At 43.2% G+C, this 20,556-nt stretch overlaps 1 long non-coding RNA gene across 2 annotated transcripts in view; it reads right to left on the reverse strand.

Moving 5' to 3' along the window:
* LOC109492102 overlaps nt 1-20,556 on the reverse strand; it is a 1,189,585-nt gene that overhangs the window by 1,158,573 nt on the left and 10,456 nt on the right. For both annotated transcript variants that reach the window (XR_006586544.1, XR_006586545.1), the window contains exon 2: nt 10,073-10,400. This is a non-coding gene — a long non-coding RNA (uncharacterized LOC109492102). The remainder of the gene's footprint in view (nt 1-10,072; nt 10,401-20,556) is intronic.

Here is a 20,556-nt window from a genome sequence, read left to right on the forward strand (position 1 = left end):
GGACGTTAACATCTCATCTGCTTCCAGCTCACAAACACAGCGAAATCAGACATGCACAAGAGAGGATCAGAAAACAAGGAAAGCTTTTCCGAGGAAAACTGGGGCCAGCCCTGAAAGGCAAAACTGCATTACACCAATTATTCCTGATCCAGGCTGAGGTGTCTGGGTGCACTGGATAATTAGAGGCTGCCCCAGTCTTTGCACTGACATGACTGGTGCTATTTAATGTAATTACATTACAGTAAAATGATGAGTTTTCCCATAATTGGTAGTTACAGCATAATTGTGACTACACAGAATATTAACACCCTAATTGCCAGAGCCTTCCAAAAATTGTTAGCTAAGTAAATGTTTCCCTTCTCTCTGGGCAGCGAAACGAGAGAACTGGTACTTCCTAGGATAGCCTATCACATCTGCCCTTTTGTTTCTTCCTACACCAGTCCCCTCAGACCCTTCCAGGGATCCTCCTTCTCCTCCTGCAAGGACACAAAGTGATGCAACCTTCTACCTTCCTTCTGTATTAAAATCAGCTCTGCCAACTGGCAAACATCTGATAGAGTCATTTCACCGACAAGGATTACAGCAAGCACCTAAACTCATTGGGAGGCAGGCCTAGTTCAGTCCCAGCTTGCCCACCTTATCTCCGTGTGCCTTTGGCAATCATGTGACCTAACTAAGTTTTAGTTTCCTCACCTGTAAAATAGAGATTATGCCACCTACCTCCTGGTACTCATGTAGCGAGTAAATGAGTTAGAGCACATAGCATGCACTTATGAAATGTTAATTGAACTTGAGGGTGATTTACCAATCAAAACTAATAGGATATTGGTCCAGGATTATTTCCACTTTTTTGTGGTAAAACAGATACCTTGAATTAAATCAGTCAGTCATTATTCAACAAGCAGGTAAAGTATTTGAGCAAGTAGAACAATTTTTCCAAAACCTCATAAATCCCATAATAGTTTCTGGCCACATAAGAGGTGGGACAGCATGACACATTAATGCACATACCACAAACCCATAAATCTCAACTCTGCCAATTTCTAGCCGTGTGACCTTGGGTAAGCGACTTAACTCATCTGTGTTACTATACATCTCCACCTGCCAAAGAGAAATACTAACTGTACTGAACTCCTAGGGTTGTTATGAGGATCATGTATATTAAAACATATAAAACTAACAGTCGCTGGCACCTTGTAAGCACCAAGTGTTGATGTTATTATGATTATTATTCTATTGACTGCTGATCAAATTGTGCATTCTTCGATGAATGGGATAAAATAATCACTGGAACCAGAACATCCCCTTGCATAGGGGGCTTATAGCCATAACTGGGTGGTAATACGCACAAATGATGAACAAACTCAGCAGTAAAGAATATATTTTTTTAATTTTTTAAGTGTTTATTTTTGAGAGACAGAGAGACAGAGTACAGGCAGGGGAGGGGCAGAGAGAGAAGGAGACACAGAATCTGAAGCGGGGTCCAGGCTCTGAGCTGTCAGCACAGAGCCTGATGCAGGGCTCGAACCCACAAACCACAAGATCACAACCTGAGCTGAAGTCAGACGCTTAACCGACTGAGCCACGCAGGCATCACAAGAGTGTATTATTATTTTTAAATTCAAGGATTGGATTAATCAGGCTGTAGTAGGGTATATATATTTATGCTTCTCCCTTTGAAATTTGACCAGTCCAATGAGATGCTTTCAACTGGAATTTTTCTTTTTGCCTTATATTTTTGTCAACTTCTATTGCCTTGTATTTTGAAAGGAGGTTGGAAATACTGAAAAAAAACAGAAATTTGTTTCATGTCATCTCAGAATGAACATTGAGGGGAAGATCCACATGAAATAGAATTCATTACATAAGAGGAGACTGGGTGATCCCTGATAGTGAGATTGCTATCATTTCACCTACATAGCACTGGCTTCCTGGTGGGAATGTTATTCCCTGCCCATCCTCCCCACATAAAAGCTCTAACCATGAGGTTTATATAAGAATAGCCACATTAGTTTCCGATTCTGTGTCTCCCTCTCTCTCTGCCCCTCCCCCGTTCATGCTCTGTCTCTCTCTGTCCCAAAAATAAATAAACGTTGAAAAAAAAAAAGGGGGGGGCGCCTGGGTGGCGCAGTCGGTTAAGCGTCCGACTTCAGCCAGGTCACGATCTCCCGGTCTGTGAGTTCGAGCCCCGCGTCGGGCTCTGGGCTGATGGCTCGGAGCCTGGAGCCTGTTTCCGATTCTGTGTCTCCCTCTTCCTCTGCCCCTCTCCCGTTCATGCTCTGTCTCTGTCCCAAAAATAAATAAACGTTGAAAAAAATAAATAAAAATAAAAAAGAATAGCCACATTCTTCCAGATCCCAACCCCACAACCACTAATACTTGGTCCTGGATCAGGCCCTGACCTAAGCAGGGTCAATAATAGTACCTTATCCACTGGCTACAGCTGATTGGCTCAAGAGAGGCCATCTGACTCTCCCATCACCCCAATCAGGCAACCTTCTAATGACTGAGGTCAGAGATTGTGTGATTATGTCCTGTCCAAAAGTAAGAGCTGTAAGACACAAAACAGAGCTACTGGTAACAAAGGTTCCCTTCCATGTGGAGGAAAAAAAAAAGAGGAAAAAGAAGCAGTCTCCAGTGGGAAAAAATGCAGGAGACACCATGAAAAGCAGTGAAATTCTGTCCTGTGATGTTCTGGTCCTTCTTCTAGTCCTCCCCACATCCCAGATTTCTATGACCTGGTGAGCCAATCTCCCTTAGATTCCATGGGCTAATGAACTTTCCTTCCTGACAAGTTGTATTTCTGTCTCTTGCATCCAAAAGAGCTCTGATATGCCCCTAAATCCTGGAAAAAAGCATATTGGCATCTTTAAAAATCGCAAGTAGCTGAGCTTTGACACCCTCACCAAAAACCTTTGCAATTTCTTTCACAAAGGGAAAGAAGAGACGGGTTGTGTGGTATAGTGAATAAAGCAAGAAACAGGAAGAGTCACAGTCTTTGGAGACCTTTCTCTACCATTACCTAGGTATAGACCTGTTAGCCTTTTTAAGTGAGAACTTCCCATTTACAAAATAAGAGAGTTGGATTACAAGATTTCTAAGACCCATCCAAACCCCTAAATCCTAGTTTTCAGTTTTGTTTCTCTAAATTAATTGCATCTAAACTGTCAGGATTTACTAGTGTTTGTCTAGCAGAAGTTGTTTTTCAAAACTTCTTCCCGTTCTCCTTTTGGTAGTCTGGAAGCTTATGTTATCATTTGAGCCACTAAATTTCCCCGCTCTCAACCTTTCTTCAGTGAAGTCCAACACTTCTTGGAAGCTGACTGGAAGGTTACAGCTAGGAAAGCTGAGAAAGAGGATTAACAACAGTTGCTCGTTGGTGCGGTAACACTAATGAAGAAACAGTGTGTGGTGATCATTTCTCTGAAGAGCAGTTTAACCTTGGGGAGGATTGCACCAATGGTGGCTGAAGACACTGGTCCATTTGAGAAAGGGTTGCAGGAATTAGCCTAGGGTTACACTCACTGACAGAGAGACCCTTAAGTAAAGGCACTTGGAATTTGTTCAAGCCAATCTGTGGGGAGCAGATGTCACCAGGAGCTCAGGGCTGGGATGTGAGCCAAGGTCAGGGAAGAAGTCAGGAAAACCCTACCTAGCAACAGATCTGCAGAGCCAGTGGCCATGTCTGTTGTAAGCATGAAGCGCTTCCTTCCATCCACTGCTGCCAGCTTTGCTGTATCGGAGAAGAATTGGAAGCTAGATGATCAGATAAAAGGTGCCTACCAAGCTGATAGCAGCCTTGCCTGCCGTGTCTGAGATGGCATGCTCAGTCACTGTGGCGTATTTTCTCGAGCCTGCTAATGACAGGAAGTTCCTAATGAAGTTATTGCTCTGCTGACTGAATTAATGATTTCCAGTTCCAGTGCTTGTAAACACACTGTATTCAAAGCGCTCACGTGTGAACTGAGGCAGCACTTTGGAGACACTGAGTCCACAGTGAACTCTTCACAGGTAGCAAAGTGCTGGGAGAAAACAGGGCTAACCAAGGGGAACCGGCTACGGTTGCTGGAACACTCTAAGCCCGGTGAAATTATTTCTGATTGGGAAAAGGGAGAAGGGAGAGAAGAGGATGAGAACTACATTTAAAGACAGGAAGGAAGGTAATAGGGGCAAATAAAGCCATGCACGTCCCCAGTGGGCAGCCCCTTCCATCTCCTACACCCAATGTCATCCCTTCGGCCACCTTCAGCTCCACTCTTTTTTTAAAATGTTTGTTTATTTTGAGAGAGAAAAAGAGAGGAAGAGAGAATCGCTAGCAGGTTCTGCACTGGCAGTGCAGGGCCAGATGCGGGCTTGAACTCATGAGCCGTGAGATCATGACCCAAGCTGAAATCAAGAGTCAGACGCCTAACCGACTGATCCACCCAGGTGCCTCTCAGCTCCACTCTTCATCACAAATCCCAAATGTTAAAGTTATACCGGTTGCCCAGGGAAGAGCCTCATATTATGATAAAATATGTTGGAGAGAGAGGAAACAAAATAATCTTTTTTCTGAATGTGCTTTTTAAAGCCATCACAGGGCAGGCATCTTTAGAGGTGACAAGCTCACCTGCAGCCTCGCAGGGTTCACAGCGAGGATGACACACACAAGCCAGTCTCGGAGGTGACAGGCTGCATCCCACTTCCTGTGGCTGCCGCTGCTGCCATCTGCATCTGAGTTAGTCAGGGACCCAGTGCGCAGCGGGTCCCCGGAGCAGAACGGCTGCCAAATTACAGAGCAAGGAGCACTCGGGTGGTGGGAGGGGGAGGAAGGAGGAAGCTAACTAATAGCTTGCAAGCATGCCTTCTAAAAAGCGTGTTAACCAAACAAGCTGCCATCCCTTAATCCCTCCCACTCCTGCCTGAATGTACACTAATTGAAAATTAAGTTTTCAATTTGAAGCCATTTTCTAATTCTGTCTCATTCAGGAGCAGTTAGAGCCCCGGTGTTTTGCTCAATTCCCAGTGTGCTTTTCATGAGTTCCTTCAGGAAGCTGACAAAGGAGTCTTGTCAAACACGTTACTGACAGCAGCGGGTGGGAAGGTTTGTATACAAGGAGTCATCTTGGAAGCTAAAGAAAGCCAGGCCAGGGCCAGGCTAAAGATTCTGCCAAGTGAAAGACACTTTCCCCTGCCTTTCCCCTCTCCTTCTTCCTACAGTTAAACTGTACTTGCAACCTGGCAAAGGGGACCTTCCCACTAACCACTGTCCTGTCCCCAGTGTGTTAGGAAAGCCTCCCAATAAGACCAGAAGCTCCCTGAGGGCAAGTTCTCCAAACTCCAAGGGCCATTGACCTTGATCTCCACGGAGGAACGGAATGAACCTACGTTTATAAAAGGAGAGCAAATTGTCATAGTAAATAGTGAAAAACAGGTTTGTCAGCGGCGTTCTGTAAAAAATTGAAGTTATAAAACTTGATTTATTTTTTGCTTATATTTAACAAAATGGAGGTCATTATTATTCCATAGCAAATAATAAATCATGTATTGATTCCTGTTGCATGATTTTCCCCACATAATCGTATGCTTGCACAATAGGGTATTCTTGATTTCATGTTTAACTTTCACAACAAGAGCGAAGAGAGTCATTTTTGGAAAACACAAAGTGGTCCTCAGTTTTCCAAGGGACTCTCTTAAGCATTTGATATGCTAAGCATTCTCTCTTGAAGAACCTCAGGCATTCTTACCTTTGTCTCCGGCTTCAATTTTTTTTTTTTTTAACATTTTTGAGAGAGAGAGAGAGAGACAGAGTGCAAACAGGGGAGGGGCAGAGAGGAAGACACAGAATCAGAGCAGGCTCCAGGGTCCGAGCTATCAGCACAGAGCCCACAAACCGTGAGATCATGACCTGATCCACAAACGGCCCCTAACCCACAAACCGTGAGATCATGACCCGAGCTGAAGTCGGACGCTCAGATGAGTCACCCAGGTGCCCCAACCACTGCAGTTTTTCCGTGGTTCTTCCCAGTCCTGTTTTGCCAAACAGCATGCATGAGATTCAGACAGCCTTCCAACATCAATTCCATTGATTCCATCGATTCCATTGACTCCATTGACATCGATTTTCCATTCCAATCACTTCCAAGTGATTCCATTGACTTCACAAAATCCTACATCTTTTGCAGTATTTCCAGTTTCACTTTGCAATTGATTTACATTGAATTGCAGTTATCAGACGTTTACCCTTCGTAAATCATCAAGAGCCTGACAACCACCCACAAGGACACCGGGTGATATAAGGGGATAGAGGCTAGGGCTAATGGGGAAGGATGCCTCCCTGGGAACTGCTTTCAGAGGGGAGTTCATTCGTGGATATTTTCACTCACAAAGCCTTTTCCATGCAATTTCATAGGACAGGACCCCCATGATTTCCTAAGAAACTCAGATATCTGCCATGGATTTTTACCAAGCAATGATTTGAAAATAATATGATTCTAATGAATGATTGGGCTACAAGGAAGAAGAAAGGAGGCTTTGTTTGGGAGCTTAATTAATGAAATCTTCCCAAAGCATCATTATAGGTAAACTATGTTAAATGACATAACCTTTATACCCCTTTCTCAAAGTCTGGGGCAAGTAAAAATCACATATGCCTTGATTTAAATGTAGGTCTGAAATGTAAATGTTGTCATTAATTGGGATTTGAGTGACAAAATGGAATGCAGAAGATGGAATCTTGGGGACAGAAGGAAATGAGAGAATAACATGCATGAATTTGCAAGCCTGGGGCTTGAGTAATTTGGGGGTGGATCAGGGATGCTCAGTGCAGTAGCTCAAAGAAGCATGAGATAAAAGTAAAAAGAGAGGAGGAAATTATAAGCCCCGACTGGAGAAAAAAAGGAAAAGAAAGATTCAAAGAGTTAAGATATCAATTCACCTTGCCAGGCAGGGACTAGGACCCCAGCTATTAAAAGTGCTATCACAGGGAGAAAATCAGTGGTTTGTGGTCTGAGTGCTTTAGAGAATGTACTTTCAACAAGGAACTTGAGAGTTACACTTGCTTCCCCACCAGATCATTGTGGTTCAGAGACTGACTTAACCATTGCCATGGCCACAAATAAGTGATCCAATTGTCTGACTTTCTGCACCTTGGTAACAAAATGAGGGTGTCACTCTGCATTTCAAAGAGTTTTTGAGGGCTACAATTAATTTTCATGTTATTTTATACACATACACACACACACACACACACACACACACACACACACACAATCATACCTTGGTCTTTCACTACGTGTAGCTAGTTATGATGATAATAATAGGGATGGGGCCAAGGTGTACCCAACCAACCTGAAGACAGGCAGGTGGAACTGTGTTAGGCTAATGGAACAACAGTTACTAATCCCTGATCCTGTGAGAGAGCAGACTTTGCTGTCTATACAAATGACTGAGTAACAAGCACAGAGACATGGGCTGTCACCATGAAAGCAAAAAGAGCCTGTAGCAGCCCAGAGTGGAGGCAGAGTGAAGCATTGCAGGTCTGCATACACTCTGAGAGATGTCCAGTAGCAATGAAGGAGGAGTTTCCCCTGGGTGTGGCCAAGACGGTCCCAGTCCAGGAACAGTCAATGTGTATGGGAAAAACTTGGACATTCTTGACAAGATTAATGGCAGGAAAAATAAGACCTAATTGCAGTACCAAATCAAGGAAAAGGCAGGAGGACTGGGAGATTAATTCCTGGCTCCTTGAAAATGATAACAACATCAATCCAATACATGGGCACTCATGTCAAATAGGGTCCCCTAGAAGCAGAACCTGAGGCAGGACTTCAGATGCATAGGACACATTAAGGCCATGCTCTCAGGAAGGACCGGTAAGGGAGTAAACATTAGGAAAAAGCTGAGATAAAGTCTCAGATAAAGTCTAGCCTTGGTCAGCGACCCAGGGAGGAGAGATCAACGTCCCAGGCATCTCCAACAAGGCGGTTCCTAAAGCCAAGGAGAATTCTCCATAGAAGACCACTGGTGTAAGCTGTTAACAATGGATGAGAATGGGTGCACCAGCTGGCAAAGGGATCCAGGAAGAACAACAGTTTCTACTATAATATCATTCTAGGTGGGTGCTTTAGGTGTATTGATTCATGACAATCTCCTAGGAGAGTCTTCTGACTTACAGAGGAGAAAGGGGAGGCTCAGTTACTCTAAGTAACTTGCTTTAAGTCACCCAGCTTGTATGACAGAGCCAGGATTTGAACGCTGGCACTTTAATGCTGGAACCCACATGCCTAGCTACTATTCTATCTTACAAGATGCTGTTATAGAATGAATTACATCCCCCCCCCTCCCCGCAAGAAAAAGATGTTGAAGTCCTAACCCCCCAGTGTCTTAGAATGTAACCTTAGAATGGATAAGGGAGCATTGCAGATGAAATTAGTTAAGATGAGATCATACTAGAGTAGGGTGGGCCCTTTATCCAAAATGACTGATGCCCTTGTAAGAAGAGAAAACACAGACACATGTGGAAAGAATGCTAAGTGAAGACAGAGGCAGACATTGGAAATGTGCAGCCAAGGAATGCCAAGGATTACCGGCAAACCACCAGAAGTGGGGAAAACGTGATGAATTCTCCCTGGCAGGTTTCAGAGGGAGTATGGCCCTGAGGATGCCTTGATTTTATACTTTGAGCCTCCAGAACTAGGAAAGAATGCATTCCTGTTGTTTTAAGCCTTCTGCTTTGTGGACCCTGTGGCCACCCCGGAAACTAATACAGATACAAAGAAAAGAAAGCAAACATTGGGGAAGAAACTGTCCTGATATAATTACTAATTTTAGCTCAAAAAATGATTTACTCAAGAGTACATTATAAGTACAAGCAACTGTTTTTAAATGATGTATATACAAGGAATTTACACAACCCTCGAGAAATTAAGCTATAGTATTTAAGCTCTCCAGCTTGGAGTCATACTGGTTTGTGTTACAATTCCAGATCAGTCATGCATTTAGCAGGGGCACGACCGTGGGCCAGTGCACTGACCTCTCTGCTCTTCGGTTATTCGTTTGTGAATGGTGACAATGATAGTACCCTCTCCTAGAATTACTAGGAGGATTTCATGAGATAATACATTTAATAAAGCACATGATCTGATACATGGTGAGGACCGAACATTAGCTCTTATTTCTATTACAGTAATCCTTTCCTTATCCGTGGAAGATACATTCCAAGACCCCCAGCAGATGCCTAAAACCGCAGATGTATCCAACCGTATGTAGACCATGTTTTCTCCTATATGTACATATCTATGATAACTTTTAACTTATAAATTAGTCACAGTAAGGGATGAAAAACAATGACTAATACAAAAATAGGACAATTATGATAATATACAGTTGACTCTTGAAAAACATGGGGGTTAGGGGTGCCAATCCCTGCACAGTGGAAAATCCACGTATAACTTTTGAACACTCCAAAACCTAACTAGTAATAAATAGCCTACTGTTGACCAGAAGCCTTACTGGTAACACGGTCACTTAGCACATATTCTGCATGTTTTCTGTATTATATACTATATTCTTATAGTAAAGCAAGCTACAGAAAAGAAAATGTTAAGAAAATTATAAGGAAGAGAACATACATTTACGGTACTGTACTTATAAAAAAAAAAAAAAATTGCCTGCATGTGGACCCAGGCAGTTCAAATTCGTGTTGTTCAAGGGTCAACTATACTGTAATAAAAATATATGAGTGTGGTCTCTCTCCCAAAATCTTTTTTTAATGTTTTATTTTTTTTGTATTTATTTTTTTTAACATACAATTTGTTGTCAAATTGTTTTCCATACAACACCCAGTGCTCATCCCAACAGGTGCCTTCCTCAATGTGTTTTATTTATTTTTGAGAGAGAGAGAGACAGAGCGTGAGTGGGGGAGGGGCAGAGAGACGGAGACAGAATCAGAAGCAAGCTCCAAGCTCTGAGGTGTCAGCACAGCGGTACTCGAACCCGTGAACCGCAAGATCATGGCCTGAGCTGAAGTCGGCCCGCTTAACCGACCGAGCCACCCAGGCGCCCCTCCCAAAATTTTATCTTACATACTCACCCTTCTTGGAATGCTGTGAGATGAAAAAAGGTCTACGTGATGAGAAGCGAGGGGAAGGATGTGGCCTGTGACGCGGCGTTAGGCTGCTATTAACCTTCTGATGATTGGTCAGAAGGAGGACCACGTGCTTCCGGACTGCCCTTTGACCCCAGGGAATGGAATCTGCAGAAAGCGAAACCGCAGATAAGGCGGAACTGGTGGTGCCTTGAAATCCAATCACCGTGGGCTCGGGACACCTGAGCTCCCGTCTTATCTCGGTTCTACTCGTGGATACACGGGCACCGCCCGGACTCCTTCCCTCGGCTGTACGTGGGGTTCAGCCGAAGTACTGTTGGAAAAGTAAAGCAATCAAATAGGACGATACATATAAATGTCCTTTGGGAGTAATAACCCTCTTTGTAAATATGACACATGATGACAATGCTAGCTAATTGCTCTCCCCTGAATTAAAGAGAACTAATTATGGGCTGGCAGGAGGAATCCTTTTCTTCTCAAACTTGAATGAGTGTAGAGTTACCTGCATTGCTTGTTAAAATGCAGATTCTGGGGGTGCCTGAGTGGCTCAGGTCATGATCTTACTGTTCCTCAGTTTGAGCCCAGCATCGGGCTCTATGCTGACAGCTCAGAGCCTGGAGTCTGCTTCGGATTCTGTGCCTCCTTCTCTCTCCACCCCTCCCCTGTTCACACTCTGTCTCTCTCTCTCTCAAAAATAAATAAATTTTAAAAAAAAATTTTTTTAATGCAGATTCTGATTCACCAGGTCTGGGATGAGGCCTGACATTCTGCATTTCTAAGAAGCTTCCAGGGGGTGCCCATGGTGTGCATCCAAAATTCATGGAGATAGGAAGATACCTTGCAAAATACCATGAGATTTGCCAGTCAGGTGGGGTTCACCGCTTAACCATTAGGACTTCCAGTCTGCTGGAAGATAATTTACCCTCTTTCTGTTAACAAGATAGAAGAAGGTCTTTTGTTACAAATATAAATTTTGTATGTGTATTTGCTGTACTGGGGATAAAAATCACCAGAAAAGCTCTAGAGAAGTCCCTCTGGGGTGAAGATGAAGGCCTATTTGTGCCCTGAGGGGTGCTTAATGCTTCCCAAGGGAGGCCCCGAAGTCTGGATTGTTTCAACCACTCCCAATGGCCCCTTCCACAACGCAGCCTGTACTAGGGATGAGGAGTAAATGCTGGATAAAGAACAATGATGGAGATTTATTGCCACCTACTGGATTAAGAAAGAAACGAGTATAGCAAAATATTTCATTGATTCCAGTTCTCACATCTGATCTGAAAAGGGCCAAAAAGAGGGGTGTATTGTAGAACTGCAAAAGACCTTGGAGACTGTAGGTTCAACCCTCTGATCCCTGAGTTCAACCCTGCAGCATAAACCATGTAGGACTGAGGACCGTTTCCTCAGTCTCTTTGCCAGGTCCCAGAAGAATAACAGCCATAATTCAGGGAGGGCTTAATATGTGCATCCAGGGGCATTATTTATATTATCTCAATCCTCACAATAGCCTTCAAGTTAAAGAGTATTGTTATCACCACTTATGCAGAGGCAGAAACTGAGGCTTGGGGAAGTTGAATTTATTTAAAATCACCAGTATTAATAGGAGACTGGACGTAAACCAGGTCTATTTGCCTACAGAGGCTGAAAACCTTAACAGGTAAGCTAAAGTCAGGCACAGGGCCAACTGGCACTCAGCCTTCCTGATTGTGTGAGAAACACGCAGTCATTAAAGTAAAGAGACAGGCTGCCTCTTCTGTTCTCCTGCCTGTTCCCCCATCATCCACAAAACACGTCCTCAACCTTTGTTCTTAGAAAGACTTCAAAGTTTAGGCTCCTTTGGGCTGATCAGCTAGCCACCGAATCATCCATTCTTTCTCTATCCTAGAATGCATACTCCACTGTATTAGTTTCCTAGGGTAGTCATAACAAAGTACCATAACCTGGATGGCTTAAACAACAGAAATTTGTTTTCTCCAAGTTCTGGAGCCTAGAGGTCTGAAATCAAGGCACCAGCAGGACCACGCTCCCTCTGAAACTGTAGGGGAGAATCCTTCTCCACTCTTTGCTAGCTCCTGGTTTTGCAGGCAACTGTTGGCATACCTTTGCTCACAGATCTGTCACTCCAATGTGTGCCTCCACCTTCGCATGACCGTCTTCCCTGTGCATCTGTGTGTCTCTTCTCCTTTTCTTATAAGGACAGCAGTCACACCAGATTGAGGGCCCATACTACTCTAGTATAACTTCATCTTAACCAATTACATCTGCCACAACTTATTTCCAAATAAGATCACATTTTGAGGTTCTGAGAAGGACATGAATGGGAGATGGGGGGGACACGATTCAACCCAGTATTTCAACCCTAGTGGTTTTTGAGTATGACCACTGAAGTCCAACCTCCTGAATTCAAATCCTGGCTCCAGCCCTAACTACTTGTGTGATTGGGGACAAGCTACCTAACCTTGTTAAACCTCAGTTTCCTCACCTATAAAATGGGCATGATAATTATCTCCATCTCATAGAGTTATTATGAAGATTAAGAGTTAATACATACATGGTAACTCTCAGAACCTGACAGCGTGATATAATTTCTAGAGCCCAGTTGCCCAGGATTTAAACTTTGGCTTTGCTGCTTACTAGCTGTATAAGTCTTGGGCAAGTTTTTCAGCCCCTCTATTCACAGCATCCTCATTTGTAAATTGAGTGATGCTGATGGTGATGATAATTGTACCTACCCATGTAGAGTGGAGAGGTTACGAATACTTAAAGAGTTAGAATACTTGGCATATAATAAATGCTCAGTAAATGTTACCTAGCTAGGATCATCTCCCTCAGAGTTCTGTTGAAGGATTAAATTATGTAATTCATTTAGACCCTGGGTTTCAGTATATGCTCAATGAATCATGATGATGATGATGATGATGATGATGATGATGATGGTAGGAAGGAGGAGGAGAAGAATTATTTACACTAGGTCCATAGGAAAGAGAGAGAGAGAGAGCTGGAGCCTTAGGGCAGAGAGACTCCATGGGAAAATGGAAAGATCTCAGTTCTCTGATTTTAACTCAAAGGTAAGGATTATGAATGTAACTGAGTTTATACTTGGTGGCCTAATTGAGTCTCCAGACTGTTAACTTCCTAGGGTGACATCTCTGTTCCCTTCCCTCCAATATAAGCCCAAGAGCCCTGCCATGTTCCTGCCTCCTGGTCTACCTCCTGGGTTCTCTCTCCTTTGTGTAATGAGTGATACAATCTCTTCAGCTCCTCCACTCTTTGGGGTCCTTGCCATAAAGCCCAGTTTCCTTCCCAATTTGAGAGCTAATTCCTAACCACTGGGGAAAAAAAGTAAAATGCAACAAGTTAGGATAGTGACAAGTGTTCCTTATCTTTCTACATTACCCCAGACACTGTCCAATGTCTTTTGTTTCAGATTCTGACTCCCTCTCTTAGACAATGCCTGCAAATCTGATTGTCTCTTTTCCTCTCTTTCCTGAAGATGGCACTCACCAAACCTCTGGCTAGCCCAGACCCCAAGACTTCCTATATGCATAAGCCCACTGGTGCATTCATTCATTTGAAACATATTTATCCAGCCCTTTCCAAGGGCACATGTTATGCCAGGCTCTGAGGATGCAGCAGTGAACACTGAACCATCTAGAGCTCTGTTGCCTAATAAGACAGCCAATAACTAAATGTGGCTGTTTCAATTTAAAGTAATTAAAATCAAATAAAATTTAAAATTTAATTCCTCAGTTTCACTAGTCACATTTTAAGTACTCAAAAACTACAAGTGACTCTTGGCTACCATATTGGACAGTATGGATATAGTACATTTCCATCATTGCAAAAAGTTCTATTGGCAGATGCTGGTCTAGAAGAGGAGAGAGACACTGAACTAATGTACAAATAAATGAATTAAATAATTGCTTCTCTCAGCATCTCCAGAAAAGAGGACATAAATCTTAAATGGCCTCTGACTTAATACTTAAGTTGTGCCCAATGCTCCTCCTGGGCCTTCTTAAGCCATGGGGATTCTGGGAGGGAGTAGAAGGGGGCACCATTTCTTGCATGCCTCTTCCCTGCCTGGACTGTGAACCTACAGAAATGTGACAGTACTATGACAATAATGTCTGCATGCTTACAACCAAGGCAGCAAAAACTGAGAGAAGTCATACTGGAGAGAAGTCAAACAGAGCTAGTAAACACTGGAGCCAAGATTTGAACCCGAATTCGACTCAGACCTTGGGCTGCCTCCAGAAGGGTAAGGCCTCCAAGAAGAGGCAGAAGGTACATACACAGAGAATCCTGGGGTAACTCTGGAATCCAGTCGTCCAATATTCTCATTTTTTGTGATCCATCAGAGGGCAAACCTTCTCGGGATTCACAGCCTAGGAAATCTGAATTCCAGTAACTGTAACTTGGCAACTCTTTAGCCTTTCTATCCCTATCCCTCAGTCTTCTCGGTTTTGTTTTATTGTTTTTAGCGAGGTATAATTGATATACAACATTACATTTGTTTCAGCTGTACAACATAATAAATCAATACTTAATAGTCAATGGCATTGCAATAGCATGGTATAGTGACAGATGGTAGCTGCAGAGCATGATGTGTGGACTTGTCAAATCACAATGTTGTACACCTGAAACTAATGTAACATTGGGTGTCAACTCTACTTCAATAAAAATATATATATCTGTATACATTGAGAAATGATCACCACAATAATTCTACTTAACATCTGTCACCATACATGGTTACATTTTTTTCTCGTGATGAGAACACTTAAGATCCACTCTCTTAGCAACTTTCAAATATGCAATACAGTATTATTAACTACAGTCACCACGCTGTACGTGTTATATGTCCCCAGGACTTATTTATTTTATAACTGGAAGTTTGTACCTTTTGAAAACAACGCTTCACCTATTTTGCCTCACCCTCTAACCCCTGCCTCTGACAGTCACCAATCTGTTATCTGTAGGTATGAACTTTATTTCTTAGATTTCACATATAAGTCAGATCATATGATATTTGTCTTTCACCATCTCATTTTTCAAATGAAGGAGAATAGTACTGCTTATGTTACCGGGTCTTATGAGTTCTTTTAAACCGAGTTATAATTGACAAGACATTGAAAGTGTACAAAGTGATCATTTGTGTACATATGTATTGTGAAAGGATTGTCTCTATAAAGGTAATTAACACATCCATCACCTCACATATTTACTTGTGTGTGTATGTGTGTGTGTATGTGTGTGTGTGTGTGAGAGAGAGAGAGAGAGAGAACATTATGGGTTTTAAATGAAGCAAACTTTACAAATCACTTAGCACACTATCTGGCACACAGTAAGCACTCAGTTGTCATTATTACATAATGATCGGGGAGCCAGTAGAATGTGGAGGTCAAAGCTCTAAGCCAGACAACCTGATCTAAATAGCTGGTTTGCCCAGCCAGCACTAGCTTGTAACTGGGGAAATTGCTTATCCTCATTTGTAAATTAGGGATAACAATACCTTTTTTAAAGGGTTGTGGTAAGGATAATGAGATAATTTATGTAAAGAACTTGGCATAGTAACTTCCTGGGCACACAGTAACTTCTCAATAACTGGTAGGTATTAATACTGTTAATACAGGACAGAGGAAAGAAGGGAAAGAGGCCATCAGCCCCCCTAGCAGCAGGAGCCTCAAGAATAGAGGGTGAGCGCCATCTAGTGGTCTCCAACTAAAAGCCAGCACAGCAAACAGTCAAGCCAAAGGCACCAGACTTCATTTCTAACTTCCTATTCCCAGTTAAGATCTTCTAGCCTCTCCCCACCACCTTCTGAAAGTCGTGGCCATGTCCTAGGGACTGATACAGGAGTGGAGGGGGTGGGGGGAAAGCAAAGCAAAACAGAGAGTTTGCTAAAGCCTTCTGGGCCCCCATAGTGAAATGCTCAAAGCCCATGAACTGTGGCTGTCAGGAAGCTTCTGAAAGCACTTGCAGCATCAGGGATGAAGTTAACAGAGTTCAGAAGTTAAGCTGCATCTCAGCTGCCTTCTTTGTCCCACAATGTCGTGGTCTTGCTCCTTTTTCCCAATGTACAACTTCCTCATTCCTGCAAAGCAGCATCCTGCCTGGGAAAGAGCACCCCACAGACCTGAGTTCAAGCCCCAACTCTGCCCTCAACTAGCTCTGAACTTCAGGAAAGTCACTTAATCTCACTACACATCAAGTTCCTACTCTGGAAAATGGATCGGTACTTCCCAGTGGGATGGGCATCGGCTCTGATAGGAAACAGAGCTGGGTTCGTGTACTGAGCACCAACGTGGCTTTTCTGAACTTCCAATTTTCTTTTCTGAACTTTCTCTTCCACCAGATGCAACAAATAATTCCAGCCCTGATGAGCTGCTAAGAACATTACATGAACTAAAAGCTTGACATATAGAAGGCACTACACGTATCACAGCGGTCTTCATTTGTTACTCTATAGATTTGTTGTGAGGTTTGAATGAAGTGATGTACATGACAGTCCGTAGCAGTATGCCTGGCACACAATAGAAGCTGTATGTTGTAGACATTGATGTGTTGTAGACCCAAATCACCCCCAAAACCTTCAGCACAGAGTGGCGACAGCCGAATAGCCCTTGAAATATGTTCTCAACCAAAGATGGCAGCCTTGCCCAAAGTCACACCCCTTACTGGGGGTGGCCCCCACCCAGTGACAGTCAATTGGTCAGATGCCCCAGACCTTTGTTGCAGCTGAACCACACCCCAACTTCTCCCTCTGTGTGCTCTTGTTTCCTCCTGTCCCCACAGCTGTGGATCCAGGGAACACTTTCCAGTGAACTTGTGTCATGTAAATCTTCTCAGTACGCTTCTTGGGGATTTGCCTGCAACACTTAAATGTTAGTTATTTCTTATACTCCTCATGCCCCTGCCTCTTCCTTCCAGACATGTAAACTGAGGATATGGAACAAGGATGGAGACAAGGGTACTTGTCTCTCACCACTTCATTGGGCAAGAATGAAGAAAACTGGGACATTAAAAGAATACCTAATACCTCAAACTCACTTCCCCCTTAAATTGAAATTAATTATTACTGAGTTACATAGTCCCCAAATTTTTAGGCAAATAACTGAGTTAGAGAGGTGAGAACTCTTCAGAAAATAATATAAATATTCCACAAAAATTTACAGAATGCAGAAACGCTGTTGAATTGACTGACAGTGAGTTAATAATTATAATAGCTACAATTTACTGAATATTTAGTACGTACCAGGCACTGTGATAAATATTTTACATGGATTATGTCATTTAATCATCACAAAAATCATAAAGGTAAATGCTATTATTATCACCATTTTATAACCGAGTTAACTTGGGCTTAGAGTATTAAATGATTTGCCCAAGGTCATGTAGTTATTAAATGGATGGGAGGCAGGATTTGCTTCTGGGCAGCTTGACTCCAGAATCAGCACTCTTAAATGCCAGATACACTGCCAACTAGAACTGAAATAATAACAGGACAGCTTTTCTATTTCCTTGATGGTTAACCCTTCGTTATGCAATAATTCTGATTTTTGAAAACCATTACTTAGAGTTCTAGGAATTCTAGCAGAAATTCCAGGAAATCTGAGGGCTTCTGAGCAATGTGTGGATTGTGGGTCAGAAGCCACCATTTTAAGGGGACAGCTGAGTCTTTCTAATGACAAGAGGAGACTATGAGGCTAGGACACTTCTATTATATTACCTTCAGCTGCCTCTGATTCAGCTTGAAGTCATTTTGCTCAGACTTGATGGGGCCTTGGGGGCCCGGGGCAGGGAGAGAGTCTGCTCCACTCATTTGGAACTTAGGAGCCGGCACCTTCCACAACCATTTCTTTTTAGCCCTCTTAGAAACCTTTCAACAGGGAAGCTAAAAACACAGCTTGCTGACTTTCTAATTTTCCAAGGTCCAGGCCTGAGAAATGAGGGCATTCCACCCCACGGAGCCATCAGGAATGAAGTCATAGCAGTGGAATGTTCCCAGGAACAAGGACACCTGGAAGAAGGAGAAGAGTATGGGGGGGAGGAGGGGTTGTTTCCGTTATTTACTGCAGCAAAACAAACTGTCCCAAACCGAGTGGCCAAAAACAGGGCCAGTAAACCATAGTCCACGGGCCAAATTCAGCTTGCCACATGTTTTTGAAAATAAAGTTTTCGTGGAAGACAGCCACATCTCTTTGATTATATATTTTCTGTGGCTGCTTTCGCACTGTAAAGGCAGAGTTGAGCCACTGTGCCAGAAATTGTATGAAATCCTAAACTACTTACTATCTGGCCCTTTCCAGGAAAGGTTTGCTGACTACTGACCTACCACAATAATTTTCTACATCTCACAATTCTATGCTGCGTGTCATTCTGCTGCTGCTGTCCTGGGCTCACTCAGGCAACATCATTCAGCTCCAGGGTGAGCTGGGGGTTGGGCTCAGCTGACACAGCCATGATAACTGAGCTTTTCTCTGACTGTGGTCCTTCAGCCTGAAGAAGGCTGGACTACGTCCCCCCATGTGCTGGTGGAACTAGCCTGGTGCATAAGTGCTTATCAAACCTCTGCTCTGCTCGCCTCGTGCCCGTTGGTGTTCCTTCAGACACAGCAAGTCACGTGAGCAAGCCCAGGGTTAATGTGGAAGGTCATTATCCAGGGTGTAAATACTGGAAGGCATGTTCCTTGGGAGCCACCAAGGTAATCATGTATCACATTGGCATTCAATATTTTTTGTCAAAGAAATAAGTGCAGTAGGGCTGGCTGGAGGATAGAGTTTATTCACCCACTCATTCAACAAAGATTTAATAGGCCCCTACCATTTGCCAAGCCTGATCTGAGTGATTGCATGTGCCTGACAATTTGTCTAGGAGTCAGTTGGTGATATATTTTTCACAAAAGCCAAACTTGTGTTGATTCTCATGGAGTGAAGATATATTGAGCTTTATGTTTTACACAGCATGGAAGCATTTTAATGTACCCCATGAATATTCAGTTCAGTGTAGATAAAATGCCCCCCCCAAAAGGAACTCAAAATAATTATACCTTTACTGTGTCCAGTTTGTGAAATGAAACCACAGGTAAGGCGAGTGAAGTGTGAGTTTCTCCACTTGCTTCCATGAGGTATAGCCTGGGTCGTATTGATCTCAGAACACAAGCTCTTGATAGGGGTTTAGTTTCCCTTATGGTAGTGCCACCTCCAGAGGGAAGGGTCCCAGACTGGATGGCCAGAGTTCTAGATTCTCATCCTATTCTACCGGCCCCTCACTTGGTCTTAAGGTAATGAAGTCAAGATCAATTTTTCACCAAACACGAACACGGTTTGCCAATATCTGCTTTGGGGCACAAGCAAAGTTTGTACTTCTCTGCTCCTTGTAGTTAGATATAGCCATGTAACTTGCTCTAGCCAATGAAATATGAGAGGAAGTGACTGTCCCTTCTGGGTGGAAGTATTAAATTGCCAGGGCTCAATTCTACCACACTCTTATCCTGCTGCGGTGACTTTTGACAACACATATAGATAGAAAGAGTGAAACACTGAACCATCATATGCAGGCTGAACACCCTAAAAAGTCATCCAAACCTACATCATAGGTGTTATAGGCAATGATACTGGAATAGTGTTGCATGGTGACAGATGGTAGCTACACGTGTGTGAGCGTAACACACAGAGATCTTGAATCACGATGTTGTACACCTGAAACTAACATAACACTGGGTGTCATCTACACTCAAATAAAAAGTTAACGGGGCGCCTGGGTGGCGCAGTCGGTTAAGCGTCCGACTTCAGCCAGGTCACGATCTCGCAGTCCATGAGTTCGAGCCCCGCGTCAGGCTCTGGGCTGATGGCTCAGAGCCTGGAGCCTGTTTCCGATTCTGTGTCTCCCTCTTTCTCTGCCCCTCCCCCGTTCATGCTCTGTCTCTCTCTGTCCCAAAAATAAATAAAAAACGTTGAAAACAAAATTAAAAAAAAAAAAAAGTTACCCAAACCCACAAAAGACATTGTACGGGCAACCAATCCGTCTTTCCTGTTTTAAGCCAGGGAGATCCCAGAGATGTTTGTTGTTACAACATAATAAGACCTCCCCTAACAAAACCAGGCTTCTTAATAATAGCATCGCCTCTCTTTGGGAAACATATTCCTAATGTGCTGTTGGTGCACAGGAGGAGAATTTATTAGATGCTCAAGCAACAAAAGATAAGCTAAACATCTATGCATAAGATGGGGAAAGAAACTCTTTTGCTCTAGAGAGTGAGATACAGGAAAGGAAGGAAAGCAGTAACTTATAAGATGATGGAACTCTGAGTGCTAATGTCACCCCTCCTTGTGATCTCCAAGTCTTCAATAAGGTGGACTTTAAATCTCTATGAATGCTTCATAAGAATGGAATGGTTCTTGGGGCGCCTGGGTGGCGCAGTCGGTTAAGCGTCCGACTTCATCCAGGTCACGATCTCGCGGTCCGGGAGT

This window comes from Felis catus, chromosome D1 (assembly GCF_018350175.1).
Source record: "Felis catus isolate Fca126 chromosome D1, F.catus_Fca126_mat1.0, whole genome shotgun sequence".
NCBI classification, from domain to species: domain Eukaryota; kingdom Metazoa; phylum Chordata; class Mammalia; order Carnivora; family Felidae; genus Felis; species Felis catus.